Source organism: Anas acuta, chromosome 12, assembly GCF_963932015.1.
Source record: "Anas acuta chromosome 12, bAnaAcu1.1, whole genome shotgun sequence".
Classification (NCBI taxonomy): domain Eukaryota; kingdom Metazoa; phylum Chordata; class Aves; order Anseriformes; family Anatidae; genus Anas; species Anas acuta.
Genome location: NC_088990.1, coordinates 11354519 through 11367528, shown reverse-complemented (window position 1 = coordinate 11367528; position 13010 = coordinate 11354519). Strand labels below are relative to the sequence as shown.

General features: G+C 47.7%; 1 protein-coding gene across 6 annotated transcripts in view; it reads right to left on the bottom strand.

Moving 5' to 3' along the window:
- CSNK1G1 (casein kinase 1 gamma 1) overlaps positions 1-13010 on the bottom strand; it is a 99483-nt gene that overhangs the window by 81671 nt on the left and 4802 nt on the right. For 4 of the 6 annotated variants that reach the window (XM_068696186.1, XM_068696184.1, XM_068696191.1 and 1 more), the window contains exon 2: positions 304-411. The exons of 1 other annotated variant lie outside the window; for it this stretch is intronic. The gene's annotated coding sequence lies outside the window, so the exon portion shown is untranslated. Of the gene's footprint in view, positions 1-303; positions 412-5376; positions 5463-13010 lie in introns of all 6 variants that reach the window. One more of the 6 variants, XM_068696185.1, reaches the window with a different exon arrangement.

Here is a 13010-nt window from a genome sequence, read left to right as displayed (position 1 = left end):
TATTCATCGTTGACAGGCAGCATTGCAGCTACCTACTTTTCAGCTCAACATGCATATTTCTAAAAATAAAGCTAGGGGAAGTAGATCAGAGATGCAAGATCCCAGAGAAGTTACTTCAGGTAAGAAAAATCCTGGCAAAACTTAAAGAAAATACTAAAAAGGAAATAAGGCATAGGAACTGAACTGCTTGCATTTGGGTCTCCTGGTATAACTCCACAGACTTAATACTTAGATACTGCTTAGGAACAGAGGTAAGAGGTGCATGCTAAGACCCTCCAGAGTATGGAGCCACATGGTACTCACCACACGTGTTGCAATTCACTTCTTGTGTTTGCTATCTGAAATCACAGGGCAGGAAGTGCTGGGGCATAGGAGCAGCACAGCAGCCAGCCAGTCATATCCGTAATCAATCTGGAAGGCAAAAGACAACATTCTAGAAAATCTAAAGGCAACAGCTAAAGCCAGCAACTTCCAATCTTGCTTTATTCTGCTAAGAAACAAAAGCATGGTTTACAGTTTTCAGTTTAATGCAACTTCCATGTGTGCTACAGGAGAAACTGAGCCAAACAGCACTTCCTACAGACAAATTCTAGTATTTCTTCTTACCCCCATGTCTTGGCAAACTAACAGCCTTCTGTGCAATAACACAAACTTCAGTTCAGAAGACAACAGGGTTTTCTTAAAACACAAAAGTTTCTGTCTGGAAATTCTGCCTTTTGTTTTTGGTAAACTGCATTTCCCCACCTTGGGAAACAGGTTCCCAAACCCGCAGCAGCATCCCTGGGCTGACTGTACCTCCTGCGATGCTGCGGGCAGTTTGGTCAGCACAAGAGGCTTTGTTTGTTTGTGTCTTTTTCCTTAAAAAACAAAAAACATCCAGTGCCCATAGCCACTGTGACAGGGAGGTGAAGGTAGAACCAAAATGAAACTGTTCCAAAATATTTCTGGAAAGCTCTGCTTTGAATGAGCAAATACAGGTTACTCTGTTCTGCATTCACAACTTGGGTGTTTAACTTCCTTTGGAGAAAGAGCATGGGCTGTTCTAACCAAAATCCTGATTTTAAAAGCAACTTCAATTCCAAAAAAACTGACAGTCCACTCAAAACAGGCCCCAAAATGCTGCAGTGCCACGTCAGACTCCCTTACATGTGATGCTCCATAATGGGCTACAGAAAACCAGGCTCCCTAACGTCCAGGGGCATGCAAAGCTAACACTTTTATTTTATTTTCATAACTATTACAGGAGAAGTTTAAGGGTCTATACGGTCCCCTCTGCCTGCTTGTAACGTAGGCACATGGGGAGAACCGGTCCCCTTACCCTGGCCACGGCAGAAGCTGATGTCTGTCACTTGGCCTGCACCCTGTCAGCCAGGAACGTACTTCTCCCATTTCCAACATCAAGTACAAGACACAAAGTCATCACCGCACTGCCAGGAGGCACCACTTGGACCAAAGCACACAAGGTTTTGGTCCCTCTCTGCCCTGTACTCCTATAAACCTGTTGTCAGTCCAGCCCCAGTCACGCACACGTTCCTCCAGAGGTGTTCACCACCCCTCTCCTCGAGGACCTGTGGGGATTGCTCATCGGCGTTGCACCGGACTTCAGAAGTCGCACTGAGCTCACAGCAGGCATCGTCATTAATCCTCGCCTACAATTACCCAGCACCAGCTTGTCCATGAAGCCACACAGGCAAGGAGAACACGGCACAGCCCAAGCGCTCCAGCGCACAGCCCTTGCAGTGGAGCAGAGAGGCGCGAGGTTGAGTACATCCCCCGATATTTTATTGCAAAGCACGTAAGGCAGACTTCAAGCAGAACTGTTTTACGTGATTTGACCAGGCCAAAGGCTACAGCAGGGAAGAACCGGCCAAACTCGTCCCAATCCAAGCCCTACAGGAAACAGAAAATCGTGAGTCCTCTACTCCCAGCAGAGGAGGGGTTGCAGTTACTCGACAAAGCACCGAGCAGCACTGCTGGGCAAAAGGTAGGAGCAGCCCATTAACACGGCAGTCCACCTATGTAAACGCTGAGCACCTTTAGCCCAGTGAAGCTTGCTCTTTCAGCACCTTGAACGTGCCCTGGTTGTACTTACAAGGAAAAGAGAAGCAATGCACTCCAATTCCCAACAGGGATCGTTGACCAAAGACTGCCTTGGTATCTCCACAGAAATACCAGCTTCTGAGAAGCCGCATCTCCCAACAAGGAAGCTAGACAGGAGGCTATTTATAACCTGCTCCACATCACGGTGATTTACTTCAGGAATAAAGCTAAATAAATCATTTCACGCTCTGCTAAGGCTAGAGTTTGAACCTGGGGTTAGGCATTATTCACATTCTGCTTGAAGAATGGGAAGGCTGGCACGCTACAGAAGAGTCAAAGTACAACGTCAGAAGATCCCCAGCGCAGGTCCATCCCTGCCATTTCCTGCTGGCAAAGCCAAGTTATGAAAACCCGTCCCTACCTCACACAAGACATTTGCTAACAGACCTTTCGACCTGCAGCACAGCAAACACAGCTCCTCCCGCGTTCACATAACAGCACCGCCTCGGATGGACTCCAGCCTCCTAGCAGCATTTGAAGCTCAAAAGATGGAGCTCATTTTCCAGCCTTAACCCAGCCACGCACCGACGATGCTGGGCTCACCCAGAAGTCCTGTCTGGAGCAAGATCGCTCAAGCAAAGTGTGGAGGAGCTCGGAGTAATGGGAGGATCCAGCTCACAGCTGCAGCACACATTAAACCTGGACTAGAAGCCAGCAACCTCGTTCAGCTGTTAAGCGTGGCACAAAATTAAGCCACCTCCTGGAGTGAGAAAAAGCAATGGTTAACAAGCAAGAATATGTGGCCAACCCGGTTGGAGCACAAGTTTATCATGGTAATGAGCTCCAGCCTTTCCACGTTCAGAAAGCCTCACGGCCCAAAACCTAAAATTATGCAGAAGACAGGTGAGGGCATCTGTTCTTTACGGGAAGACTGAGGCTGCTACAGAAAGAAGGAATGAGAATGAAAGATGTTGTCCAAAACCACAAACAGCAGGACAGACCCCTTCCAGCTTTTGACAGATAATTAAACTTTTGTGTGCTTAATTAGTACCTCCAGACACTTGGCGCACTTCCTGTGACATCTCCTTCATGGCACCAGCTATAGGCCTCAGGCTCGGGGACGTACATCTCAGCTTGAAAGCAACAGGCCTTGGATTTGCGTGGCCATACAGGAATAATGCAGAATCCTTCAGCCAGGACGCTCTGGTTCCCACCAAAGAACTCTCCTCAGGAAGAGGAAACTTATTTTGGAGTGCCATAAGCAGAAAGATAGGAAGCACTCAGAGATGTGAAGCCGTGTCTAGATACATCATATTGTTTGGGCAAGCCCCATGGACACCCAAACCCTCTTCTAGCTGTCAGTGAGAGGGGACGAGGACATAGCAGAGGCTTTCAGTATCACTAGATATTTTTCCCCATTACTTCTCAAATCAAGGAGCAGCCAAGAAGCCAACTTTGCAGTTTGTTTTAGGTTCAGAGTCAAAACTAACATCCCTGAAGGCACCTCGTGAATAGCTGAATTTGCTACCTTAATGTACATGGCCAGATCTTTCATCTCCTCGTGGGGCCATGGCAATCTGTGCCAGTCAGAGACAAGAGATGAGATTTCCAAAGTGAGTTCAGGGCATACCGCTGATGCTGCTCAGCTCCCAGGGGAGGGCCTCGCTTCCTCCACGGCAGGGAAGATGACTCCACAAAACCCCTCCTTACAGGCGCTCTCGGGAAGCTGGTACACAGACAGGTCTCGGATCTGTTGTACTTTACCTCATTATTCTTTTATTGCCAGTCAGCAGCACAAAGCTCTGGATAACACTGGAGAAACACACGCTTGTCTTTAGGCTTGAGGCTTCTACAGCTTTACAAACTAAAGCATGGGAGCAATAGCAAAATTCGGGCCTAAAGGATGTACCCCACTGCCAAGTCTTCACACCATCCATCCAGCACCACAAAAGGGTGGAAAGGCTCCCAGGGGCACGAAGAGAGAGCAAAACCTCCTGGGCAAACACACCGCTCCAGCGCTTGCCTCAAGTTTGAACAAGGAGAAATTTGACTGGTCACGTGCAGAACTTGTAGCTCTACAGGAACAAGTGCTTAATTTGAAAAATCACCCATCAGACCTGGATCGACATCCATTTCAGTCAGCAGATTTTTAACCAGAGAGCTCCACACCCACGTGGAAAAACAGGGCTTCCGTAGGGCCCTTCTGGTGGGCAGGAGACTTCTCAGGAGACCTCTACATGGTTTGGGCATAAAAACACGGAACATTTCTATTCCAAGTCAAACACATAAGCTTTCAAAAGCTTTGTCTAGAGAAAGGCTCGCCTTCCCTACTAGGAGACATTTCTCTTCACAAGAGAGAGCGATCTGCAGGCTATCAGTGAATAATTAGCAAATACTGCTTATTTATCAGGAGATATTAAAACCTATGCCTAGCGGACATAAGAGCAGAAAAGGCTCACGGCGCACATTAAGGCTGTCTGCCCGCAGAAGGTGGAAAGTAGCTGTGTCAGGAAGAAAAATCTTACCTTGTCAGGTATTTTCCTGTCTTTTCACTAGAAATAAATACTTGCATTCAACACCTGGAGAAGAGCTGGGCACACAGCTCTCAGCCTTAACCACCACGCTTGAAGCAAAGCCCCTGTGTGGATTCAGTAATTTGCAAATTCCTCTCTGAATACGCCCCAAAGCTGACATCTACATTTATTCTGCTCAGCTGGAGAATAAAAAGTCAGCTTTTATTCTGGCACTGTACTCGGGCAGTGCTCAGAACAGTATTTATCGTCTGACACCTAGGTAAAAACAAGTTAAAAAAACCACACTGCTGCTTGCAAAGCCTTGCAAATACCATTCAGCATCTCTCTCTCAATTCCCTCAAGTCTCATGAGTAGCCCACACATTTCAGATGCAGCAGAGTACAGCGAGCAGGTCTCGATCTCAATTTTCCTTTTACAAAAGCAGAACAGCAACCAAAAACTTTGTGTTACACTGCAGCACGCCAAACTGCAATCTCTGCACACCCAAGCTGCAGACGGCTGCTGAAACCTGCACGTACTTCTAACAGCCTGCGCAGCAGGAAGCCTACATTTTGTTAGCACCAAAGTGCTGAGGACTTCAAAACTGATGCCAATGGCCTGCGTGATGAAAGGGAACGGAACGGTGCCATGAATAAGTCAAGGAGACCATAAAATTCGGAGAAAACACGCGGACGAGTTCAGATAGCCCTGCTTCCAGCACGTGAACGTCACGAAAGGAAATTCTTTAAATCCTGAATCATTCAGAGCAGCGCCCTGCTTACTCTAAATTTCATTAAGTGAAGTTTTCACTGCCTATACTTACTTGAGGTGTTCCCGACAGGCAGCTAGACCGCACGTTTCCAGTGGCAATGAATCATTTGGCGCTAGGTGGTTCCGTGACACCTCAGCCTGAGTGGACAAAGATGTTAGGGAAGATGTTCACAGAAGTAATTGTACTTTATCCTTCAGACACCAGCCTCTGCTCCCGACACCTTGACCTGCTTGACACAGCCTCCAAAAGCTGGAAAAATCAAACGGGCAAAACCCACCCAAGCAGTATTTCACTTCTCGCTTCCAGATGATTTAACTTTTCCCCCAGACAACTGGGGAAGCTGTGCAAGAAACAGGAGCCTGAAAGAGCAACGGTGTGCAGCTCCAGGAGAAATAAACACACAAAACATCCACTTTTCACTCACACAGAGGCTGCTACGGAGACAGTTAGCTTGACAGCCCTATTCTGATGACAAAAATATACCAGAGCGATAGGTGAGAAGTTAGAAGAGGGCTGCCCTCCTGGCATGTGTGGGCCCCAATCAACCCCAGAGCAAAGAACGAGCCTCCTGCTTGGCTTCCCTGGAGCAGGAGCAGAGGGGCACCCAACCAAACCACCCCGATTAACGGCCTGAGCGCGAGGCGAGCTCAGAGAAAAGGACTGAAATGGAACATACACCTTGATCAAATACGACGCATATATAGGCAGTTATATTTGGAAGTGGGATTTTGAACTCCTGTTATCTTATCAAAGCAGGCATTCAGGAACACTGATCACAACTGGTCTGCGGTGCCTCCGCTCACCTGGCACCTTCCTCTGAAGCACGCAGTGCCCAGACCGTGCTGTGCCACCGTTAGCCACGTGCACTGCCATGCACATTGCTCAGACCTTGGATTTCCCTCCCTAAGGATCCCTCCCCAGGTTACACAGCTGATACTCTCCTGGAGTTGACAACATCCATACAAGGAGTATTGCCACTCCCCAGTCCCTCCTAGAAAGGGTTGCAAATCCCTCTGAAGTCTAAAAGAAATCATCCCAAACTGGATTTGTCTTATTACACAAGTTCACACTCCTAGATTTCAATCCCAGGCTGGAACATGCAAGCACACATCAAAAGAAAAATTAAGAATCTCATCTAGTCCAAGTTTTCTTGCAAGATGCCTTTGATTGACACCTGATGATGAGACACTTCAGCTCTTCATGCATTTTTGAAGAAAAGTGTAATCAAGCTGTTCGAGCACCTACCTCTCCTAGCTGTGATGATTTGCTCAACATTCCCCCACTTCATACGCTGCTTCACCAAGTCATCAACACTCCGAACGCTCAGCATAGCTGCCTGCTCAGCTGATACTCCTCCCCCAGCACAAACCAGTAACCCACAAGCTGCAATTTGGGGTCTGCTCTCCCTACCTGGATGGCTCAGGCCATGACCACGGCAGAGCAGAAAGCTTGTCACGTAGTTGGGTGACAGTGAGGTGACACCTTCCAGAAGAAGCCCACGAGTCTCCGTTCATCAGCACTTGTGCTACTCCTCAAGAGCTTCGTTCCAGCATACTTCAGGTTCTCCACAGCTTCTCATTATCCTGTTTCTCCTCCTCCACTTGTTGTCTCCTTCTAGTGGAGGCCAACACCACAGCTAACAACTACCAGCCAGCCAGATGGCTTTATTAAGTGCCTATCAGGTTGGAAACTTGTGATACTTCCCTCAATTAAACTCACAGAGTTGTGGCTAATGGTAGTTGAAAAAAAATAAAAAATAATCACTTGAAAACATTAAGAGCCAATGAAAATAAATGCGTAACACACTCTAGAAAGTGGGAAATACAATATGGAACTCACACAAGGATGAAACACGACCTCTGAAGACAACTCAAAGCTCGCTCCCCACAAAATGCAGCAAACCCAGGCGCTGCAGCAACCCCGAGCAGAACTCCTGCTGGTTTCTGTTATCAGCCCGCTTGTGAAGGAGTCTGCCTCATTACAATAAGAGGAGAAAAACAACCCAGCCGTACCTGGAGAGATTTGTGCCAGGTTAGAGGCAGAGCAGCTCACGAACAGGTTAGACGAGCAGCAGGAGCAGCGCATGGGAAAGGCAGGACCCAAACCTCCACTTGTGGGCACAGCGCTGCGAGCCGCAGCCTTCAAACATCGACAGCTCCCCAAACGTGCTGAAAAGACCACAGGCACGTTCTCGCTGGCCAACGCACGCTTTGATAGCCCAGTTTCTGATTGGAACTAGATTTTCAGCAGGCGTGGATCAGGAAGCCAAGAAACCACAGCAGCAATCCCCAGCTGGGCAGCCACGCCACGAGCACAAGGCAAACAGCAGCGACGTGTTGTGATCACTGCTGTGGGGACCTTATGTAATTCCTGTGACACAGAGCAGGACATTAGTAGGTGCATGCCAGGCTGGTTATTGTGACGACCCAGTTCTGGGCTATTAGCCCATCACCGCCTGCGGAGGAACGCCTGATTGTCTGCTGCTCGCAATCCCACACTAGGAGAGCTGAAGAGAAGCATTATGATCACCTCCTCCCACTCGCCGCACAAAAAAGGTGGAATTTAAGGAATCTTCCCTTTTAAAGTGACCGAGAACTTCTTGTTCAATCACCTCATTTGTCCCTTTCTAAAATTTCTCCGGTTTCAGTTTCTACCCGTCCCACCTTGACGCGCCTTTACACATAAACCACAGCACTCTGTGAAATCTCTGCTTGTGCACAGACGGGAGAGCTGCAGGTAGGCACAGCGTGCCGAGAAGCACCTCGAGAGCTCCCCTCCTCTAGGTATCCATGAGCCATCCTCCCGAGCTCTTTGCAAGCATTTTCTCCCCGATATTTCCACAGAAGGGGGTTCACAAAGCAGGAATAGTTGAACACTCAACAAGAAATCCTCTGCTGGCATTCCCGCAGCGGATCACAGATGTTGGCATGGACGTGTGTGCCCCATCCCACCAGCACTCACCTTGGGGACTCATGGACTGCGGGTTTCTCCGACCACTTTTTGAACACATCTAGGCCAGCAGCCTCCACAAACTCCTCGAACAGTGAGACCCAGAGCTTTGTTGCCTGCTCTTCAAATAAATGCTTCCAAACCGTAGAGGCTCAGGCAGTTCAGATGCTCCACTGCCTCCAGCTGCCCTTCTTTGTGTGTTTCCCACTGAAGATGCAACAGGCAGAAACGCGCAGCGCAATGCGCTCACAGACATTCACGCACTGAAATTCCTTCAGCGTTACTCAATGACCGTAGCACTTAATCAGATGAAGATTTCATCCCTCCAAAAAATAAAAACAACACACGCTACCTGTAGCAAGAGACCAGCGTGCCAACAACCCAGCCAACGGCAGGGAGAACAGATAAGCCCTGTCGGCCCCAAACAGCCAGCCGTGCCCTTGCTAAGGGGTTTGCCCACTCACCTGCAAGGAGTTTCTTTCACAAGCCAAAAAACCACACCGCTCACTGCACTCCTGAGCACCGTGAAGCCTGGCAGACACTTGAAAATCCTGTTCTACTTCCCAGCAGCAGCTTCTCCCATTCAGCTGGCAGCGTCCTACCATCTGCAGAGAAGTGTGGCATTTCTTGGGGATGGCAGAAGAGCTCCAGAAACCCCATTATATATAAAGGTAACCTCCTTATTACACTCAGAGGATGAATTTAACTGGAATCAGCTGTAACAAAAAGCTGTTAAGATGAACACGGAGGATCAGGCAGACAGCATATAGAGCTGGGCAGCTCTGGCATGTGCTGTACCATGTGGATTTACCTCCTTGTGCAAAGCGAGACCGTCTCACACGCTGACAGCTTCTCCCATAAGCTGGAATAACGCACTGCTTCGTACGGATGACTTTAACCTCACCCTGATGCAAATATTACCATTCACACACTTAGGAAATCACACCCGGACGAAGATAACTTGGATTCAACTTCCACTTCCCATCCCTAATCTTCAGCGTGGCTGTCAATTGGAAGTGTTCATTCCCAAGTAATCCCCACTACACACCAAGCCATCTCCGTCCTCTTTGAAGCCTTAATACCCATCGGTGAGGATCACTTTGTACCAGCAGATCACTTGTAGGCCTTCTGAACTGCATCCAGACACGGAATTACTGCCAGCAGCAGCCGATTATCCAACACAAAAAGCTTTTCAGCGTCACTGATCCCCAAAGCTCTGTCCACCACAGAAATTCAGCCTTTACGTTCTGATTTTGGCATCTATAGATGAGTGGAAAAAGTCCTTGTTGTTACAAGGTCATACCTAGCTTGCTAAGAGACTAAATTTAGCCACCTGTGCCTCAGGCAATTCTATTAGTTCTGGGAAGAAAGGATACTGGTGTTGAGCAGGGGTCCAAGGGTAAATCCCCTGGAAGACGTGACTCCATTTAATTGCAAATGATCTCAAAGCTATTAGCGGGGAGCCCGATCGCAATTCATCGAAAGAGGAGACATTCAGATACTACACAGAGCTAGCATTTAAGGTAGGATTGTTTGAGTGGCGTAAACTATTACTACGTTCAGTTTTAGATTTGGTAAGAGAGGAGTTCAAGCAGGTTTAACAGATGGGGTTTCAGCACAAATGTATTTTAGAACACCTCCTTAGCAAGCAGATTTCCGACTCTAACACGCCGTGCACTACAAGCGTAACGCCATGGAAGAGCTGATCAACACAGGGATTTCTCCGAGCTTTTGTAAATGTTACCAGGGACTGACTGAACAGTTTGCGAAGACAAGCTCCAGTTTACCAAAAGGTGTCACAGCAAACAGCTTTGTGACACATTTACTAATTTTCCAAGCCAGAAAGACGGGGATGACTCAGATCCTCCAGCAGCAGCACTAGCTGCGTTGGGTCTTCGGATCAGTATCAGCAGCAAGCCCACGGAAGCATCACAGCGCTCAAGCGAGGTTCGCAGGCCAGGATCACTGCAAGCGTTCGAGAGAACCTACACTCAAAATGAAAGTTAAAGAATTTGGTTTGAAGACTTCACTGAGGAATAACTACACCATTTGTCTCAGCCCTGCCGGCTTCGCAGACCCTGACAAACCTACTTTGGTGCAAAACACTTGAACAGGAGCACATTCAATCACACTTAACATAACAAAATTAGGATTACTGAGATCACCGCCCCACATCAACATGAGCATAAGGTTTCTCGTGCTGGATGTTGAGCACACGGGGTCCAGCTAGACACCCCTAAGTCACACCCCATTCCCCTGAGTCTCTGAGAGCAGGAGGCTGCCTGAACATCCGACCTTCACCCCCGCAGCTCCTTGCCCCTGAGCCCACCACTGCAGCACCCCTGGCCAGGAGGGATCCCCGGAGCCCACCGTAGCTCGCGTTGTGTCCTTGCTGTCGAAGCTCTGTTTTCTGCAGAGCCCAGAAGGAACAGAACAAGTGGTTCCAGCACACCACGCCCCAAACCATAGATCTGGACAAGTGAAGGCACTCTGGCACACACAGTAACTGCTAACACAAGCGATAAAAAAACACCGAGTACCAGTGCTGCAGCCAGTAAGGCCAGACAAAAACAAAGGGCTGCGTAGTGGTTTGGAGCCTAACACCAGCTTTGAATCTCAACCACCGAATACCATAAATTTCAGCGCAGACACTCCGCAGGAGCAGAACACTGCCTAACTCTGATTTACCAGCACTGGTGTTGCATCTATCACCAGTAAAGCTGAAGCTTTAGCGCTGCCAACACTGCACAGAGCTTTTTCAGAATTAGAAACCTGTCAAAACCTTTCCAAACAGAGGACAGCTGGGAAGCAACACCAGATGCTTAAGTGGCTGCAGGCCTGATCTCGGCCCCAGGACGATGACCCAGAGAACCTGAGGACCCCCAAACCATCGAACCCGGCACCAATGCTCCGGCGCTAGCAAAGCCAGCCGAGGCAATCCACACCCAGCAAGACGAACGAGTAAACAGGGAGCGAGCACTTTCTGGCGCGGGGAAGAACCACGCTGCCCGGTGGAAGCACACGGAGCATTTTGGAATTTCCTCCCAAAGCATCCAAGAAGTTGCTTAACACAAGTGCTGCCGCAGTCCCTCCCTCCCACGGCAAAGCAGCCCGGCATTACCTGGTGCTTCAGCCCTGCCAAAAGCGCTCTGCCGCGGAGCAACAGCAGGAGCCAGGCTCCATCAGGCTCCCGAAGGTGAGACCTTTGAAGTCTAACACACTTGAAAAGAGGCAACTACAAAGTGTGCGGTCTCTGCCTCATTAAAGTAAGATGTTACAGGTTAATAAGTTTCATTTGTTCGCTCCAACTTGTTCTCTTAAGATCTAGGAAATAAAATGAAGCTGTAGAAGTCAGCCTTGCGCATTACAAGAACAGTTAGAAGGTACCTAAGGACAGCCAGAGCAGCTAAAGCAGGGTTGCTGCAGGACTTGGAATTAAGCAACTTGTACCACATTTCAGAGAAGCTGAATTGTTTCATTACACTTGCCAGAACTGTGACTGCCAATGGAACAACTTTATACTTTAGAAGCCACATTTTACAGGACTTCCCCTGATTTTTATTTTATTTTTTTAATAGACCTAAATAAACAGAAGTCAAACCTACAAGGAATTCTGACTGACAAGGAACGAAGGCTTGAAAACCCTGCAAGACTGAGACACTGAGACTGCTACACATCAGAAACTCACCGAAAAAAAAACACTGTCAAAGATTAGTAACTCAATTCCTATTCCTCTCCTTGCCATGAGCAAGACTAGACATATGCAAACAAATTGCCTGTAATGTTTTTTCCTGTAGTGTGCTCTCTATTAATGTGAAAGGGAAAAAAAAATAGGCTGCATATGAATGCACCCTCTGATTTGTAACTCAGTGGATGTGCAAAGGAACAGCTTGTTTGTTATTTCTGCAAACAGGACGTTACCCTCATTGCAGGTGTAACAAAGGTAAGTATTTAAGAAGAAACTCACACAGCTTTCAACCTCATAAGCAGGCAAGATTTACTGCCACCTAAGACTATTTAAATTATGAATGGAGCTGCACAGCAAATTGGTAAGATGGAAGTTACCATATTCTGCAACATGAAACAAAAAGCTTTGAGAAATACGTGCTTCAAGCAGGTTGGCTTCACAGAGTTTAAGCATGTTTCTCCTACAACTTATTTAACCTAACTTTTGGCACTAAAATAGTGATTCCTCATGAACTGGGAAAAATAGGAGTTGTTCTGCAGAATACTGCTATGCCAGATAGTTCTCAGCTTTATCACAAGCCACAGACTTGTCAGGACTCATCAATACACATTAAAACACACGGAGGGGACAGCAGCTACTCAAGATACTGATAAGTTCTGTGGCCTTCTGTAAGGTACCATGTGCTATATGGCCAACTCACCTCAGAAGACTACAGAAACATGACAGCTTCAGAAAAATGACTGCAGATTCAGGACTGCGAAGAAAACTTCACTTTATAAACAGCTGCAATTTTGCCAGCCTAAAGGAATGTCATAATATAATCATAAGGGAGAAAAAGAGGAGCAGGAAAGCAGAGGCAGACAGGAAAGCAGTTTCTCCATCTCACAAACGAATACCTCCAATTTCTGCATTAAATGCTAAGAGGAACGTATCCACGCCATTCAATTGTCTTCCACAAAGCACAAACTGTCAGACTCATCTTCTGGGTAGAATTGCTGTCAACTCCTTAGGCTATTAAGTTATTATCCAGAAGAGATTTGCTCACAGA